This window comes from Rhipicephalus sanguineus, chromosome 1 (assembly GCF_013339695.2).
Source record: "Rhipicephalus sanguineus isolate Rsan-2018 chromosome 1, BIME_Rsan_1.4, whole genome shotgun sequence".
In the NCBI taxonomy this organism is placed as follows: Eukaryota; Metazoa; Arthropoda; class Arachnida; order Ixodida; family Ixodidae; genus Rhipicephalus; species Rhipicephalus sanguineus.
Genome location: NC_051176.1, coordinates 172,628,363 through 172,648,504, shown reverse-complemented (window position 1 = coordinate 172,648,504; position 20,142 = coordinate 172,628,363). Strand labels below are relative to the sequence as shown.

General features: G+C 46.8%; 1 protein-coding gene across 1 annotated transcript in view; it reads left to right on the top strand.

Moving 5' to 3' along the window:
* LOC119402380 (synaptotagmin-15) overlaps window positions 1–20,142 on the top strand; it is a 171,530-nt gene that overhangs the window by 86,744 nt on the left and 64,644 nt on the right. The window lies entirely within an intron of this gene.

Sequence of the window (20,142 nt, the reverse complement as noted above, 5' to 3'; positions counted from 1 at the left end):
GGTGCCGGAACAGCTACACCAGACAAAATCTGGTGAAAAGTGGTGAAAAATGTTGAGGAATGGCTTGCCACGACAATTATTCGTATTTACACCGCGTTGTTGCCGACGACTTGTTGGCCCTTGATCCGCATCCCACGGTAGCGCCAGTTTCTTGCTGAAACTAGCACTCAAACCTACAAACCATAAAACCAAAGCCGGCCGAGCCATAGAGTTTTCGTGAGCAGCCCGATTGTGTGGCGAAGGTCGCGGGACAGTTCGCGGGCCTGCTGGACGCCACCGTGTCCCTCTCCGCTTGTTCCTCTTGTCTTCAATAAAGCTTATTTTCTCCTTCTCCTTTTTTATGCATATCCACCTTTATGGCTCTAGAAGGCGACGGGCCCTAAGGAGGTTAAAAAAATTCTAGAGAGGAAGCAATCGAAACTTCTAAGGAGCGAATGTGAAGCCAGCGTTTGGGCACACTTTACCTGAAAAACATAGCCTTCCCGTCTTATGTCCGACCGTGACGTAAATGCTATAGTTTAGTCATTGGTCGGTTACTATCCCGAGGAAAGTAATATATCCGAATGAGTACGTATGTGATATGTCTAATAAAGCTTGCCAAGACATTGATAAGGAAGCCAGTAACACAGAGGCTCATTGGGAAGTATCTGTCCGGAACAATTAGTCATCGAAGGTCCGTATTCAAAACCAACCTTTTCTTTACCTCTTGTTTTCTTTATAGTTTTTGGGCCCTTAACACGCGCGGATAAAAACAGTAAACAGGGCTAAATTACTGAAGTCGGTTTGTGGACACTGGCTTCATCATAAGACAAAACGAGAGGTAAGGGCACGGTGTAAGATATATGTAGAGTATATATCTTACACCGTGGGTAAGGGTAAGGAAGAGCACATGTGACAGCTGACTTGCTACTTTTCCTTAGCTGATGTTTCGGCTTTTCCACTCCAGCATCTTTTTTAACATCCTTGGGTGGGCCATCCAAAAACCTCCTTGCCTGTTTCTAGGAGTGCGCGAATTAATATTCGATTCGGCATTCGAATCGAATAGTGCATATCCGAAATACCGAATATTTTTCCAGTATACACTATTCAGCATGGACGGAAAACCCCGAAGTAACGATACGTTGGAGCATTGAGGGGTCATTTTTGTACACGCTTACATGTCTATAACAACAGACCCAACCACGGCGGGCTCGTTTGTAATTTATAGCTTCCAAAGGCATAGCGCATCCAAGACGGGACAAGGCGAATGACACGTAGACAGGCATACACATCAGGGGGTTAGCCAGGAGAAGGGGAGGGAGTGTTCAACCCCCCCCCCCTGAAAATGGTCAATTTTGCTCGCGTATACATACACGCACATATGCAAAGGCACGCACGAACATACATAAGTATGGTTGACCCCCCCCCCCCCCCCCACCCCGAAAAAATTTCTGGCTTCTCTCCTAGCTGATACACATCGCTATACATACACAATGATGTGTGTTTATGCGTCATTCGCCTTGTCCCGTCTTGGATGCGCTATACCTTTGGATGCAAGTGTTATCGTGATGTAAATTTCTTGCAAATGCAGTTTTCAACAATTATATTTATCTGTCTCTGGCGCTAAAGCCCATTACGTGATAACTGGTTGGTTTATCTGTCTCAACAAATCTTTAGCTCGATGTGCGGTGTTCGGTTAAAGAGTGCTTAATTCTTGTGCATCAATTTTATTTAAAGGCTAGTGACAAAGAGCCACCTTGAATACCCTCGTCACTGCTGTATTTCAATGTATAGTTACAAAATAACCCGAATGCTCCAGTCGCTGATGCGTACGCCTACCTCAGTCTACATAATTGTAGTAGTTTTTGTCGATTAAAAGTAATCGTAATGTTCCTTTGTTAAAATTTGTGAATATTTCTTGCAAAGGAAGTGTTATGGAGTCCTGGAGCTGTTCCGAAAATCGTTGCCCAACTATTCGTGCGTCACTTCGCGACGGTGGATGCTCCTGTTGAGCGCCACCGCCACGTGCAGACGCGTTTTCGTTTGCGCGCACCCGCCGCGCCGAGGAATTGTGTGCCCCCCTCCCCTCTTCCCCCCTCGCACACACACGTACAAGAGATAGCTACACCCTCCCCCCCTCCTCCCCTCGCTGTTCTCCCCATCTGTGCATAGCCCATTTCATTCGTCTTCGGCGTTTGTTTCTTTGCCTGGGGCTCGGAAGAGCCGCCTACGGACTATGCAACTTCAATGGTGCACCGTCCACCCTCTTCTTCCCGTGCTTTCTTTTTTTTTTTTTTCTTCGAGAAGATAACCCTGCTCCCTCCGCCGCCCTCCGTTCACACCACCGTCCCGTTTCTTCTATTTTTATATATCTTGTTTTTCTTCCGTTCTCGTATTTCACTCCGCGGCGCCTCGTTTGTTCGTTCCCGCTCTTTTCGCTGCCCAGAAGTTTGCGCGATACAGTGCGCCATTGGCGCACGGTCACCGGATGTTGTGGGAAGCGCACGCCTGCCTTTTTTCTTGAAACGAATGCATGGCTGAAGGTAATTGCTGCTGCAGGACACACAAGGGATCCACTGAAGAATGCACCGAACGTTGCCGAGTCGGCTGGTCAGGCGACGCTCCGAAAATCTTTGTTTTTTTTTATATACGAATGCGCACAATGTAGAAGTGCAGAAATATTCAAATCACTCTCCTTTGTAATAAGATCGTTATAAACAACAAAAATATTTTCTCTGGGGCAAGGCTTTTGCAAAGTAAAACGCTAAAAAGAAAAAAAAATGACGTCACAGTCGCCATATTGAAGTGTCGGTGAAATCTGGTGAAATTTTGTTCTAGGGTTGGTGTCGGAGCCCTTTTCCAATCTGGCAACGCTGATACAAAACCGGCTTGTTAAACCCTCCGAACTGATCGGCAGCTGTGGCGTAGTTAGCTAGCGCAGCACATAAAGGACGGGTGAGGTCGCTGGTTCGAGCCCCTTCGCAGTTTGTTTTATTTACTTTTTTTTTTGGTCGTGCTACTATTGTTTTTACATTTGCGCCTCCTCATCGGCCTCCCGTCAGCCTGACTTGCTGCTGGTGGTCCTGTCCACAGGCCCTTTGATGATGACCCTCGCAGAATTGGCTATATTTATTATGATAGTGTTTTGCGAATTAATGCTCTTAATCGGCGAGACGCAGGAGGACACGAAAAGTTCAAATGCAGCTGGCTGCATCAGTTTCTCCGGCACACGCGTCAGGAATGTTGATTTCCACGGTTTATCAAAGTTTTGATGACAAAAAGGCGGACTGCAACGTAGCCACGCCGAATATGCAACAGGAAACTTTTTTTTTATGTCGCTCAACATACCGTCACCACCTGACGAGGTAACCGGCAGGCCGCTTCAAAATACTGACGTGCCAAAGTAATGCTATAGGCGATTAGCAGTTGATAAACGATACCCAAGGGCAAGTGCCAACTGCATTAGCCCATCTACCTACAAAACAGCTTGTCTGCCTTGCTGAATAACACGCACGGCCTGTGACAGCACGGGAGCATTTCCGTAGCAACGGATGAGAACGGCCGTATGTTTTCTCACTTAGCAAAACAGCCTGCAATGCAGTAGCTTTGGCCTTCGGAGACCACGGGCTTCGTAAGTACACTTCGCAGACGCAGTGGGGTTTCATGCATGTGCGTCCAGACATTCACACGCGAACTGTGCAAAAGCATTTATTTCATCGTCGACCTTGCCCTTCGCGACAAGCAAAACTCGGCGGCAAGGACACTTTCACCTTCCACAACAACACGCTTGGCATTGCAATCTAGAAAATGCAGTACGTCCAACAACAATAATCCACACTTCACACTGAGAAACTTTATGGTGCACACACTCTGATGAAGCTGCGGCGCGGTGGACGGCCGCGCTAGCTCCAACCTCCAGGATCAACTGGGCATCCAGCAATCCCTTCAGGCAACGACGACACAGGGTCTTCGGTCCTCCTTGGGGCGGCCTAGGCCCAGGCCACGAATTTGCCGGAGTTTCAATAAGGTTGTTACCACCACCACACATCGCAGCTACCATCTCTGCCCACTACCTTTCGCAGCCGCAGCGCCCATGGCGCCCCCTGTATTTAAAATGCTTGTGATATGTGCTTAATTAACAAATATAGGCTAATTGACTCGTGAAACACCTGTTTAGTAATATTTTTGTAAATTTAACGTATTATACAATAATAGTTTATACATTCAAATAGCTTTAAGTAATAATTTTTAAAGTGACGTCACTTCCGTGCGGCGCAGGAGCCACTTCTGTGTGGGGCTGGCTGCTGCGCCGCGCGGCGCAGGAGACGCTGCCGCACTTTTTTAACGCGCGGCCGAAATACTCTCCCACATCCTGAGAAGGTTTGAAGTAGAGTGTTCTAGAACAGGGGAGTGCCCGGAACGAGCTTCAAAAAGTGAAGCCCAAAGAGGGTCAATCCGCTTGTAGCGCTGCGATCGGTAGTCTGCAATGTGCCGTTGTTTAAAGACTTGCGCGCGGCTCCGCGAAAGTGGTGCAGTGGTACGATCCCCGCTTCCCACTCAAAAGGCCCGGGTTCGAATCGCAGCTGTACAGGGTGGGTTTTTATTCGTAGTCTCTACCTTCATAGCTGTATTGGTTTCCCTTACTTTCTTAAACTTAGCTTCAGTTGCTATGTATTGCTGCAAAGAGTAACGCAAAATGAGAAGTAATTATTTGTAGCGCCATCTCGTGGGATTCAATCTCGGGGGCCATACCTTATGTTTTTGTTGAATTCCGCGGGATGGCGCTTCAAATAACTACGCTCACTGTGAATTTTTTTTCTATTTTACTTCTCATTTTGCGTTACTTTTTGTAGCAATACATAGCAACTGAAGCTAGTTTTAAGGAAGTAAGGGAAACCAATACAGCTGTGAATGTAGACACTACGAATAAAAACCCACCCTGTACAGCTGCGATTCGAACCCGGGCCTTTTGAGTGGGAAGCGGGGATTGCACCACTGCACCACTTTCGCGTTAAACAACGACACATTGGAGACTACCGATCGCAGCGCTGCAAGCGGATTGACCCTGTTTGGGCTTCACTTTCTATACATTGGTGCTGCGGCCGTTCCGAGCACTCCCCTATTCTAGTACACTCTAGTTTGAAGAAAATTATCGGCTTCCAGCTGAGCGTCAGTGTGCTATTTAGTGGCTTCATGTGCACCGAAGACTTCGAGGGCGTGCTTCCACTTTTGAAATGGCTTGGATACGAGGGCCCCAGTGCGCGCATATTGGCCCTTGCCAACCTCACTCGGCAAAACGCACCCTCTTGAAGCGCTGAGTAGCTGCATGGTTGAAAAAAAATCTTGCAGAAAAGCCACTTTCCAGAACCTTTCAACTGTCTATGGCATTGTCGTGCTCGAAAAAAAAAAAAAAAACATTTTAGACGACATCCTGGGTGGTTTTCGGTGGAGGTGGTTATTTCGGACGGCGGTGTATAATAGAACGAAAAACAGAAACATTTTCTAGGGAGGGGGGAGGTGGTGAGGAGGCTGAAGCGCAATAAATCCCACCCCCCGGGTGACGCCCCTGGTCGGTGGTGTATGAGAGCACGAAAAATTTCGGGGGGGGGGGGGGTGCTGAAGCCCCGTAAGCCCCCCCCCCCCCCTGGCTACGCCCCTGAACAGGTAGAACTTTCCTAGAGAGCGCATGCTTTTTTTTTTAACTCTTGGTCCAAGTTAGCTCGGACAGCCGCCGGTATATATATATATATATATATATATATATATATATATATATATATATATATATATAAACAATGAAGTGCTAACAAAGGACCCGGAAGTAAAAGTTCAAAAAAATCAAGCACGTAGGAAAAATTGTTCTGTAAAGGACTGACGTTCCGGCCGCGGGACCGGCCAGTCCTTTACAGAACAATTTTTCCTACGTGCTTGATTTTTTTTTAACTATATATATATATAGTTAAAAAAAATCAAGCACGTAGGAAAAATTGTTCTGTAAAGGACTGACGTTTCGTCCGCGGGACCGGTCGGAGACGAAGGTCGGAGACGAAAAAGAATCCTTTCAAGTGTACGACGCAGAAACAGATGAAGGTTCTAGCGTAGGCGTAGCCAGAGAGGGTGTGTGTGTGTGTGTGTATGCATTGAAGAAACTTTTTCAGTGGGCCAAACGTAATTGGGAAAGGAAGAGGGACAACTTAGCGGTTATCTTAATTTTATTTGCCAACGGTTTCGACCCGTGAATATATATATATATATATATATATATATATATATATATATAGATAGATAGATAGATAGATAGATAGATAGATAGATAGATAGATAGATAGATAGATAGATAGATAGATAGATAGATAGATAGATAGATAGATAGATAGATAGATAGATAGATAGATAGATAGATAGATAGATAGATAGATAGATAGATAGATAGATAGATAGATAGATAGATAGATAGATAGATAGATAGATATAGGGCCCCTGCTCCAACGAAGGAATACTTTATGCCCTGCTACCAGCTCACCGCGGTTTGCAAGGCCATGTTGCTGCTGACTCCGCTGCCAGAGCCTCAGAGGACACTAAAAATCTGCAACGACCTTTGAGGTGTGACGCAAGTAACCAGTTCGCACCGCCACAGAAAATGGACCCGTCTTACACCTTTTGTATGCCACGAGGATCAAGCAAGCACGACGAAGCATGCATTCACCGGATCAGATTCGACGCTGCCTGCAGAAACTACTTCAAGTATGATATTACACAGTCTTGCATGTGCTCAACATCTAAAACTTGGGAGGATTAAAACACATCCTGTATGACTGTTCCCGATATCACTCAGGGAGAGAGATTCTAAAGGCAGCATTGCATTTGCAACGCGGCTTGAGCTTGGAGCTGCGTCACCTCCTCGGCCCGTGGCAAAGTACCACCTGTGCGATACGCATCACGAAAGAGCAGATGATCTCTTTATGAATTACACACCTGAACCAGCGCTTCCTCTATTTTTTCAATGCCTGTCAGATACGCCTGATCAGCGCCTCCTCTATGCGCTGGCCTGATCCGACCTCTCACCACCCTCTCCTAACTTCCTTTCTTTTCATGGGGGAGAGTACCCTTTAGGTGGTGCCTCACGACGGAAGTCAGATGAGGTAATTTTTTGTTCAGTTGTGTTCATATACATGGGACGGCGTCTTCCATCCTTCATGATATGTTGGCTGTCACGCTGACTCTCTAAGAGACGCGGTGGTATGAGATGGTGCGTTTCCGCTCGTGGTGCTATGCGGACTATCAACGGGGACGCGTTACTGCGACGCTGCGGAATGCGCTCGCTTTAAAGGGCCTCTAAACCACCAACAGACGCTCGCGTGCTCCTCTCTTTGCCTTTCCACTATCTGCAATGGCCGTCGTGACGTCAGCTGTCCGAAGAGGTGACGTAGCGAGCAACAGACGCTGTCAGTGGGCGAACAAGAACCTGTTCAGGCAACCTGTGTGTGTGTGTGTGTGTGTGTGTGTGTGTGTGTGTGTGTGTGTGTGTGTGTGTGTGTGTGTGTGTGTGTGTGTGTGTGTGTGTGTGTGTGTGTGTGCTTGTGCGTGTGTGTGTGCTTGTGCGTGTGCGTGCGTGCGTGTGCGTGCGTGTGCGTGCGTGCGTATGTGCGGTCATATATGCCATCGGCGCTCCTAACCATGTTCTTAATCTTCATTCTTTCCAAGTACAGACAGGTGCACATTAACAAAGGTTTAGCTTTCCAGTCGAATGTTCATTCATATTGCTCTGTACCCACATACAATGTTTACGATCGAAAGCTAAATGTCACTGAACTCTGCGTAAAGGTCGATGGGCTAGTTGGTTTGACGTACACTAGAACCTGTAGGAAGTAAAACTCCTACTTGGCATACGTTTTTATGTTCTTTGTGTTGGTTGACTTACACGCATATGTGCTTCATCGTGGCAGTGATTTACTTGGAGGGAAGCACGCACAAGGAGTCTTTTGTTCTGCACAATAACTAATGCATCTCTTCACTACATTTGCCGGAAAGCTATTATTCGTAGATGTATCGAAGCTAGAAAAAAAAATTCAACAAGTGTGCATGAATTATTAGTGCTGTCGGTATTGAATTTACTCGCAAGGCCATTAGCCGCTATGCGACAGACTTTACGTTCTTTCCACATCTAAAAAAGTTTAAGGGGGTGCATTGTATGTTGGAAACAACCTTGGTGACATTTCTTATCAAGATAACCGAAAATACAGTAATTGCAGTAATTATATCTAAAAAGCTTAAATAGACCATTCGGAAAGTTAACACCTTCATTTTAGCAAAGGGCAATGCCTTGGTGAGGAGTTAACAGTTTGGAGTGTTAGTATGAAAGACAAATGCAGTGGGCTTCATTTAAACGGAACTCGAGAGAACAGTTGCGTTCCGTTTATCCAAAGTTTAATTTAAACGAAGTACACAAGAATTTTTTTTGCCAACAAGCCTGTGTTTTTGTAAAAGCGAACGAGTTTGTCGCTTGGGTAGAGAAAGGCTCTACTATTAAAGTTGTACCTTCTTTCGCTCGAGATTATGCACTTGCTCGAAATAATTCCCAATAACTATGTGCTGTTTTCGTTTTCAAAGTAGCGTTTCAGTCATGTGATACGAGACAGTAACGAACCCTTGAACAGTAACATCTATGTCATCGTTAATGGCCACTGCCTTTGCTACGAGCTCCAAACAACGGAACTGTGTTATATGTCTTCGCCAATAGGGCGTACCCTTCGCCACAAACTCCAATCACGATGTTCAGGTTGCGTGACGAAGGCGTCATCTAGCCTATTATCCTCCGCGCTGTGAACGAAGCAGTATAGAAGCAACAAGGCCGCATGTCCTACCGAACCAATCCTTGGTAATTTTGTTCCATCTCGGGGATCGTTACTTGCCTAGTGAAATTACCATGGTAGAAACACCGCTGCAACTTCAGTATCCTTAGGCTGCATTAACTTTTCTGCAACTGCCAGATGGGTCAAATTTTCTTCACTGTGTATCCCACCATTTTACACGTTTGTCCGATTGTTCTTGTTCCAGACGCTGATGTGTGCTGTATGGGGTAATGCCGGTGTTATAACAGGAGTTCAGACTAGATGACTTCTATACGAACTAAATCTTTGTTAACGTCGTGCTTATGGGCGGCGAACCAAAGTTGATGCCGTAATTCTTTGTATTTGGTTCAAGCGAATAAATAGGTAGATTTCATAAGGGCCCCGTGAAAGGAAGAACGATGGAGCTTTCGGGCAAGGTTGCCTTTCAGGCGACAATGGCAAATGAGAGGCTGCGATAATTTATTCGGTGAAAACAATGAGGTCGCGCCCTAACGAGCTTGTTTGCTGCGTCTTACAAAATTAATCATTGCCATGCCTATCTATGAAATTCGCACTTTGCGCTGCAAATTAAAAAAAAAAAACGAAAAAAAAATCCGCTCATAACTTTCTCGCTCAGCCTAAACTTAAACTGTTTAGCTCCATGCGTTGGCCTTTCTTATTGCACTTTGTTGAATCTACCGCGGGAAAACGATGGCGGGAAACGCCATGCCGCGCACAAGGCGCGCGAAGCGGGCGTAAGGCGGGCGTAAGGCGGGGCTTCTCGTGAGCACGCAATAAAGGGAAAGAAGAAGTGTTGAACCAGGGCAACACGGGTGTCGGTCTCTTCTCTGTCGCTACATTATTGGTGCCGAAAACCCGGGAGAAGGCCGACATCCTCCGCACCGATGCCGTACCGAGGATGAACAAGTTACGCAGAGATCGAGGCGTCCTTCGCGGTGCCACTACCCGACTCCTGTCCGAGGCCAGCGAGATCCTCCTGCAAGGCACAGTACCGTCTTCCGCCGACTTGCAGGAACTCATCGACGAGCTTCGCGACAAGGACTCCGCTCTCGCTGAACTGGACAAACAGATCGCCTATGCCCTTGACGGTAAGGAGTTTGACGAGGAAATTACGGGCGCTATTGAGTATCACGAGAAGATCGTGAAAGCCGTCAGCAGGCTTCGGTCCGCGCTGAACGCGCGTGTATAGGTTGGTCCTACCGTCATCGAAGCCAACCAGCCGAGGCATGCGGATGCAATTGACGGATCCAGCAGCTCCATGGAAGCTGCCCACTCGGACACCATCGGCCAAAGCCTCGCCGAGAACAGTAGGCCACGAGCACTGGGCTTCCGAGTCGCCTTGCCGAAACTTCAAGTACCCACCTTCAGCTGCGAGAACTGTGAGTCGCCGGGTTTCTGGGAGCACTACGAGGCGACCACTCACACGCACCCCAAGCTCACAGACATCGAAACGTTGAAGTGCTTGAAGCCTAACTTGGCCGACGGTACGAGGCGAGCCACCGAAGGAACACGCCTGACTGAGAAGAATTACAACGTTGCCGTCAAGGTGTCCACCGAAGGGTATAGCCGAAAACATCTCGTCGATGGTCACACAGACAGCCTGCTTGCCATTGAGCCGAACGAGTCTTCGTCCCAAGTATCAAGGCTGCAGGACGTGCACGACAAAACCGAGTTCAGGACCAGCTGTTTGGTCAGCCTTGGCACGCCGTTTGCAGAGAACGCGGCTGTTCTTCCACACCGAGTATTATTGCGCTCATTGCCAGTAGACCTGGCTATCCTGTACCGTAAGCGCACAAAGACCGAGACAGACATCGCGGACTCTGCAGGGCAATCGAGAGAAGAGAAAGTGAAGGAAAACCTGAAGTTCATTGAAGCTGAAGTGGAAAGTCGGGAACAGAGACGAATCTCACGTGGGAAAACTACCTCAGGGAAAGTGTCAGAAAACCGTGAGGCAGCGGACACCTCAACATCGCCTCATCTACTGCCCACCATAGCAGTGACAGCACGATCATCATTGCCAGAAGCTACTTCAACGCCTAGACAGACCGTATGTCCTCTCTGCGGCATCCCAGGAGACGTGACGCGTGGCTGCCTAGCCCCACCATCAGAGGAGGAAAAGTGCAGACTGCAATGGATCATCTATTGGGACGAGCCTCTCCCACCTTACGCCGACTACTTGTGGAAGAAGACGGCATCGGAACATCCTACTCTGCCTGCCCTACGCATTCCACGTTGCCTCTCTTTGACACCTGACGATCATGGAGGCGTGACAGTAAATGACCGCCCTCTAATGCAACTCTGCGAGGAAACCAAGGATGCACGGGCGCTGACACCCTCGCACCTCCTAACCGGCAAGCACGTCGTGCGGCTACCAGCAAGAACTGCAGGGTGTTTGCCTGGTTCCACCGCGCATGACCGGCGAAGGCGTGTCAAGTGCGAGCACGAGCTTCTGCAACGGTTGTGGAAAATCAGGAAGAAAGAATGTTTGCTTCGCCTGCGCTCCGCTCATCAGTGCCATCCATCTTCGTTCCGACTGCACGTTGGCGACATTATGGTTACCAGAATGACAACGTGCGGATCCTGCAGTAAAGGTCACTAGAGTGGTCAAGGCGTATCCAGGCAAGGACGGCATAGCGAGATACTTCAAGCTCGCCTACCCAAACGGCCATCAAGTCCAGCGCACGGCTCAGCGGCTGTACCTACTGGATGCAAACGACCACAGCGCGGCCCCGGGAGGATGTTGAATCTACCGCGGGAAAACGATGGCTGGAAACGCCATGCCGCGCACAAGGCGCGCGAAGCGGGCGTAAGGCTGGGCTTCTCGTGAGCACGCAATAAAGGGAAAGAAGTGTTGAACCAGGGCAACACGGGTGTCGGTCTCTTCTCTGTCGCTACACACTTTACATATTTTCAGGTTTTAGCCGTTATCTCAAGTGAGGTGACCCGGCTCGATCGCAATTCCGTTGCGTTTGGACAGAATTATCACATTGTTTCCATGAGACTACCGAAATAATAAGTTACAGTAATGTTAATCAATATATGCTCGCATACTGCCTAAAAGCAAGACATTCTTACAGAATGACGAGAAATCACTGAGTATAAGTTATCTACGAGATGTGTGTCCGCTGAGAAACTTCGCTGTGACACGCATCAGAATTCGTAGGATAAAGACAGTACATTTACTAGAAATGGGGGGGGGGGGGGCAAGGAATTCTCGGTATTGCTTATTTTGGTGCTACCACAACCGGGTGATTCCACGAGAGATCGAACATGCCTGTCCGGTCGCAATTTTTGTTTTGCCTGGGTTTTTTATATGTTATGTGGGCACATACAAAGTGCACGGAACTGAAAATTTTATTTCCAAGAAACGCTCCCAGCGCGCCAAAAAAATATTTGAAGGTGGCGGCGCGGGCCTCCTGTTTTTGCTCACTGCAACGTTTTCGGATTTCACGGGCGAATTTAGCGCGAACTATATATGGTGTGTCGAAAATTTTTTTTTCTGGTATTAATACGCATTACTGTGAATTACATCCATGCTTTTTTTTATGCCGTCCTCAAAAAGAAGAAAATGTGAAAAAATGGCAAACACGGCCGAAATCAAAAAAGGGTCCTAAGTTTGAGGCGCCTTGGCGCCTTTGCTACTTCAAACAGAAACTTGAAAACAAAGTCAACTATAGAAAAGAGCCTTTGCGACATTTATACGGAAGATCATTTTCCTACGGGCAGCGCAAAAAAAGAAAAAAATGGTTGAAGAAGCGAGTTTTTTCAAAAAAGTACATTTTCAAAAAATAAAATAAAAAAAACTCCGGTCTCAATTTTGACGACAATTTTTTATCGAAGAGCCCTTATGTCAGTAAACACACGGTTTTAATATCATATGTCCTCATTTGCTTTGTTTACGAGATATAACTGGCCAAAATGACCCTTGCTGTGTGTGCTCACTTCAGTGCGACTGATGGTTGTCATCAGCTTGCATTGTGCGTAAATCTCAGTTTTAATTGTTCTGCTGCAGCAAAACCTGGCTCTGGTGGCTTTTCGTCAAGAAAAATGTGTTTTCAGATTTTATTTGGTTCTAGCGTGTGCAAAAGCGGGCTGCTGCCGCCCTCTAAAGGGTGATTCCACGAGAGATCGAACATGCCTGTCCGGTCGATATTTTTGTTTTGCCTGGGTTTTTTATATGTCATGTGGGCACATTCAAAGTGCACGGAACCGAAAATTTTATTTCCGAGAAACGCTCCCAGCGTGCCAAAAAAATATTTGAAGGTGGCGGCGCGGACCTCCAGTATTTGTTCACTGCAATGTTTTCGGATTTCACGGCCGAATTTAGCGCGAACTATAAATGATGCGTCGAAAGTTTTTTGTTGGTTTTAATAGGCATTACTGTGAATTACATCCATGCTTTTTTATGCCGTCCTCAAAAATAAAAAAAAAATGTGAAAAAAAATGGCAAGCGCGGACCAAATCAACAAAGTTTGCTAAGTTTGATGCGCCTTGGCGCATTTCCTATTTTACACAGAAACTTCAAAACAGTGTCAAGTATTTCAAGGAGCCTTTGCAACATTTATGCGGAAGATCGTTCTCCTACAGGCAGCGCAAAATAAGAAGAAAATAGTTAAAAAAGCGAGTTTTTTTTTCAAAAATGTACATTTTCAAAAAATAAAGAAAAAACTGAGGCCTCAATTGTGACGACATTTTTTTGTCGAAGAGCGCTTATGTCAGTGAAAACACCATGTTAATATGTATGTGTTAATATACCGTATATATATATATATATATATATATATATATATATATATATGCAGTTGCAGAAGAGCTCGGCAAGCGTATGAAACAAACATTTTACTGACGTTTCGGCTGGTGGGCCTGCAGGGGCGTAGCCAGGGGGGGGGGGTTCACCCCCCCCCCGAAATTTTTCAGTTTTGCTTGCGTATATATACACGCGCACATACAAACGCACGTACGAACATATATAAAGTATGGTTGAACCCCCCCCCCCCCCCCCCGAAAAAAATTTCTGGCTACGCCCCTGTGGGCCTGCCTCCGTTAGAGTGAATAGTTACAGATGCCATGCAGCGCACAGATATAAGCCGCTGTTTTGCCTATCACATGGTTAAGTCGTTGTGAATTGTTTATGAAACAAGGTTATACATGACTAAAGGCACGCGGCTATAGTGCACATACAACTCAACACGCGTATCATTATACAATAGTGAACTGGCACATATTAGATGCCCTAGAACTTGTGTGCAATTAACTAGGTCTACAAAATAGCAAACTGCGCAGACGGTCGCTCACGTGACCATAAATGCAACGGTATAATCGCAGTCGAAAGACTTTCAGCGTGCTGAATGTCTGCTGAATGCGAAAGACATCCGAAGGCGTGCTGAATGTCTTCAGGCTGCGATTATCCCGCTCTGTGCCAGTTGTTGTGTACCCCCATTCTGAGGAGTCGAGCTTCGTAGCTTTGCGGATGTGCACAATCAGCTTGTCGACTTCAGGTGTCTCGAGAGCGAGGTACGGGGTTTCGTAGGTGATTCGGATGGTTAGATGTTAGCGCGCCCTGGAGCTTATCCTTTAGGCCACTGCGTCGGTTGGCGACTCTCTTTACGAGGTGCGTGAGCTGAAAAATCGTTCTAAATGCGCTCTGTCCTTTCTGACTTCTTTTCTCAAACGTTTTGCGCTTAAAGAAAGTATTTTCCTTTTAGAACGCAGTACCGCTCAACCCGCCCATGTAGTTACCCTGTTGGAAAATCGTGTGTTGAAGTCGAGGAAGCGTGGCGGCCCTAGATCTTCTCTGTGCAGGCGCGAGTACTCGAAGCGAGGCGACCTTCGGTATTTGAACCCCGTGGAGGGTGACGCACTGGTCTGGCGCTTCGCACGTTGGAGGTCTTCCTTACGTGCGGGCGTTGAGTACAAGTAATTCCGATTTTTCAGGTGCATGATGGAGGCCGCAGCTGTCGAGGTAGTTCTCGATGACGTCGACCGCTTCCCGAAGGCAACTTTTTTGCTCTCCGGTGCTCTTGCCTCGCGTGCACGGCGTAATATCGTCCGCGTAGATGGCGTGACGTAGGCCCGGTATGTTTTCGAGAAGCCGGGGGAGCTTAAGGAGCGCCACGTTGAATAGCAGTGGTGACACGACAGAGCCTAGAGGTGCGCCCCCGTTCGGCAGCTCAAATTCCTTACTGCGTAGGTTGGATATCCCCACCGTAGCCGTAGACCGGTGAGAAAGTTGCGAACATAGGTCTGGGAACGCAGCCGGTGTCTTCGAGAATATTGCAGTATGGCTTTGTGGCCAACAGTCCCGCCTTTCCACTCCCCTTCCCTTTCCCCCGGCATAGGGTAGCCAAGCGGACTCTGTCTGGTTAACCTCCCTGCCTTCTCCCTTTTATATTCCTTCCTTCCTTCCTTTGTCGAAGGCGCTCTTGACATAAATGGCAAGAACGGACGACTTGCTGTTCTTGCTCAGGTGGTCTACTATATCTTCTTTCAGGAGTAAGAGGACGTCCTGATTAGAAAGAAGCGGGCGGAATCCGAACATGGTGTCTGGGTAGTACCTGTTGTCTTCGAGGTGCGACGTGAACCGGTCATGAATCATATGATCAAACAGCTTGCCAACGCACGAAGTCAAGGAAATTGGTCTTAAGTTCTCAACAGCTATGGGCTTGTTGGGCTTAGGTATCATGATCACCTCCGAACAGGGTGTCGGAACGAAATGTTTTTTGTTTCGGTTTTAGTTTCGTTCCACCGCAAAAAGTTCCGTTCCGTTTCTGTTCCGGAACGAAAAAAAAATGTTCCGTAACGGTTCGTAACGTTTTTTTTTTTCGCAAAAATTTGAAGTTAAGGCAATCATAAAGAACATTGGATTTGTGATGTAGTGACTTGCCCTCCTCTTTGGAAAGTGGGACAAGGGTAAAACACGTTCTTCAGAGGAGCGGAAGCAACTCTACCACACATTCCGACCAACTTGCACAAAGCAGTATTAATTTCAAAGTCATAGTATTTATTTTCTCAAAAGACAAATACGATTTTTAGTGGGCTCAATGCTTTGTGTCAAAGGAGTGAGCACGATCTCAGAAGCAGCACGTCACTGAGTGTACTCTCTGACGTCCGAGACCGCTGTTCTGATAAAAGGATCGCCAGGCCTGCGGGGAACACGCTGCACAGTCACAGCGAAAGCTGGAAGAGCGGACTTTGTAGAGCCCGTTGTAGATTCTCTCGGGGCAACTAAAACAAGTACACATGCAAGGTACCCACTACGCCATAAATCATCGTAATTTTTCTCAAGTATCGTAGTTCCTACTATGCAATTTTTCGTCATTTTTTTGGTGAAACGTGGTACCCGCTACACATCTGTATAAGTCAGTGACTTTGTGCTGTAGCTGATGACGATGAGGAATTATGGCTGATCACTTTGCAGTGGGTGGGAACTTGCAGCATTGCGGAATGGGAGCCTCCGTACCGTTCCAGTTCCATTCCAGGGAATTAGGATTTGCCGTATTTCCATTCCTTTCAATTCCTCGGAATGAAAAAACTTAGCCCATTTCCACTCCGGGAATGGCCGGGCAGTTCAATTCCATTCCTGTAATTCCTCAAAGTAGGAAAGGCATCTTGATAGTTTTATCGAGTCAAGAATGAACGCCCCATAAAGCTGATGCCATCAGATGCATTAAGAACTGCAGAAGTACGCAAAACACGTTACCAAGGTCGAGGGATTGTAGCTTGGTGACAGCACAACCATCGTACTAATTCCCATAAGAACAGTTCTTCCGCTCCCTATAGTATTTGCATGGTCAGCATGTCTTAACGAATGGTGTTGTTTTATTAATGTTTAAGCTTAAATGTGCCAATGCTAAAATGACGACTTAGCGTATTTTTATGCTGAAAAAAGTAGTATTCAAGAAGACTAAGCCGTTTTACCACGCGTCTGGGGCGGTCGTGAATATGGAGAAAACTAAGATTTGGTTAATATGGCGAAAAAAAAAACCCCTCTTGATTTGCTGGTATTACTTGGAACAGTGCACCTCTCGGGCACCTTGTGCCTTTGCATCGAATACGGAACACTGGGCCGCACTGCTCGTCAGCACTCATGGTTGTCAAGCGCGCCTCGCAAGCATGGATGTGGTGAGGAGAGCTTTCTGTGTTCGCCTGTGCGCAGGTATGCAGTGTATTCGTTGTCGCAAAGGTTATTTATGTGTGTCAGGTACTAAACTGCTCGTGAGATAAAGATCAGGCTGTGCATAGAGTATTCGCCACTTTCGTGTGGGGGTATCAATGCGAACAAACGCGCAGGGGTAGTTTGTTTCTCCCTTCAGTACCTGCTGGGATAATGAATTTGTTCGTACACTAACTTATGCCTTTGTTTGTAGTAGGCGCGTTGCTTTTAAATGTACCATGCTTGTAATCAGCCAAGCCATTTTAAAAATACTGCTTTATTGTTAAATTCGAGGCTCTCACTAATGTTTGAAGTTTGAAAAACAGCACGTAGACGAAAACGTGCTCTATTTTCGGAAAAAAGATGTAATTCCATTCCCATTCCATTGCGTGAAAAAAGGCGCTTAATTACATTCTCATTCCATTCCTCCAAGCGTTGCCCCCATTCCATTCCGGGGTTGCGAAAATGTGGAATGATTTCGGAGTCATTTCACTTCTGGAGTGGCAACTCCGCAACACTGGTGGGAAGCATTAAACCGCACACTTTGCGCTATTAGCATTGTGTGATGACTGGTTGTTATTTTACTCTTCTGCCACGCTATATTACATATGTTCACACGATTCCCCACCCGACATGACGCCTCGATAGAGTATTTTTGCGAAGGAGTTACAAGCACCAGCGAGGCACTGTGGTGAAAGACCCGACTGCCACGCTGAGGGCGCGGGTTAAAATCCCATCCAACCCCAGAAATATGTTTCTCATGCAATTTTTTTCTTATTTCACGCGATAGCGGTCACGGACACCGGCGGCGGCGGCGGACAACTATGGCCCCAATATCAGCCGTTGTGATCTCATAACAGCTTTCGCTGTAACAAACTTCAGCGCCGACAATGCCCTCTCCACTTTGGCCTGCGTGACAGGCGCGCAAAAGTCCACTTGCGTTAATAAAAACGTCTCTAGTTGCCACTGTTTTCGTTTTTCGCACAATTTCAACATATTTTTGCTTTGGAATTCCTGCCAGAGGTACGCGCTAGTACTGTGCCCTGAGATATGCTCACATTGCACGAGCTCAGTTGTTCCGGATCGCGAAGTTTTCTCGTGAACCGAAAAACGATTGAAAAAATTTCGGTTACGTTTTCGTTCCGGTCAAAAATATCGTTTTTTTCGTTTTTCGTTTTCGGTTTCCGTTCCGTTCCGACACCCTGCCTCCGAATGCTTCCACGCTGCCGGAAGTTCTCCCTTGTCCCAACACTCGTTGTAGAACCGTAGGAGAGTAGTCAAAGCCTGATTGGGTAGCTGTCAGAGGTGCTTGTTGGCTATCATCTGCTGGCTGCTCATCATCCACCACCTGCCATCATCTGATGGCTGCTTGTAGCTCTGCTGGTGTGAAGGGCCTGTCAAGGCCGGCGTTGGGTATGCTTTCGTATTCTTTGGGCAGGGGTGGGATTGTTGCGGACTGGACGGGACCGCGGATCTTGTTGCATAGTTCATGGAGTAAGACACAACTACGACCGAGCCGTCGTAGTTGTGTTTTAGTCGACGGATGTGCTGCCGCTGCTGCGTCTTGGTGGGGGCCCTCTTTGAGGAGAGCGCGCAGCAGGCGCCAAGTCCGCTTGGTGCTGAGCGTACCCTGCAGCTTATCGCAGAAGTCGCGCCAGTTTTGTCTCAATAGCTGTTCAGCATACTGTTGCGACTGCTCTGTCAATAAGGAAATTCTTTTCCCGAGTTTTTATTGAGTTTTTGCCTCTTCCATCTTTTTAGTAAGGCTCTTCTGGCTTTCCAGAGGTGGAGTACGTGGGACTCTACTGCGGGTTGTCTTCGTTAAGCTGCGCGACTTTGGTACACCGTTGGGCGGTATCAAGAACCTTTTTGAGCTAGGCGTCGATGTCCGCTATTGCTTCGTTGCCGTCGAGTTCGTTTCTGAAGTCGTTCCAATCTGTCAGTCTTGCTGTAACGTAAGAGGTTCTTGTGAATTCGGGCACGAGTATTTGATGGGCAGAAACCACGACCTAATTATGGGACACGCCATATAGTGCGGATTTTTTTTTTACTGCCTGAGGTTCTTTAACGTGCACACACACACACACACACACACACACACACACACACACACACACACACACACACACACACACACACACACACACACACACACATATATATATATATATATATATATATATATATATATATATATATATATAACATAAACGGGTGACTTTGTATTTCGCGCCTATCCGAATGCGGCCGCCGTGGCCGTGAATCGAACCCTCGCCCTCGTGCGCAACACCACCACGTATAACCGCTAAGCCACCACAGCAGCGAAAAATTTTGGCTGCCCCAGTGTGGGCCCTAACCTAGGTGCAGCTTTCGAATCGGTTGGTTGACCTACTTTAGTGGTTAGGTCACGGATCGAAAAGTAGGAGGTGGAAAACAGTGGTCAATGAAGCGCTACACTTCTTCTTTCAAATTTCGTTTTCCTCCAATCACGTTAATTGTCGCCATTTTATTTTTCTTCAGTAGTGCCAACCTGCATATCTGTTTATTTCGAGGACGGATGAACGCTTCTTCATTGACGTAAGGGACCACGAAGACGTCATTCTATCGCGTTTTCACAGAAATCGGGCAGTTCACAAGAGGATGATCACTGGGCTGGTATAAAAGACAATGATTGATCGCGATGTTTACAATGAAGAACTCCTTTGACGTTTGAGCTTGACAAATGCGGAAACTGTACGTCGGAGTCGTCAAACTTAAATCGAGAGACTTATTGCCCAAACTGCGCTGCGAACAAGAACAGAGCAAAGTGAATGTGCTAGTCAGGGTAATGACTTCATGAACATTTCAAACAATAAAATAAAATAGAAATGAATCAATAGGAGCTTAAATCAGTTCGTTATCTTGATTTGACTAAAAAGTTATCTCATTTGATATAGTCTAGGGACTTTTTCGGACGAAAAAATTCTGACTCTTATACATAAGCTGCTAGATCTGGTCCCGTGTAATCAATAAAGAACTTCAAGTTAGGTTGGATGGAAATGTAACATCACAGTTCAACCTGGCGTATAGAGTAAACTGAGTTTTTTGCTATGTGTTGAAAATTCAGCACCTTTTTTACTCACGAAGACAAGCACTAGTTGGCATGAGCACTCGTGCATA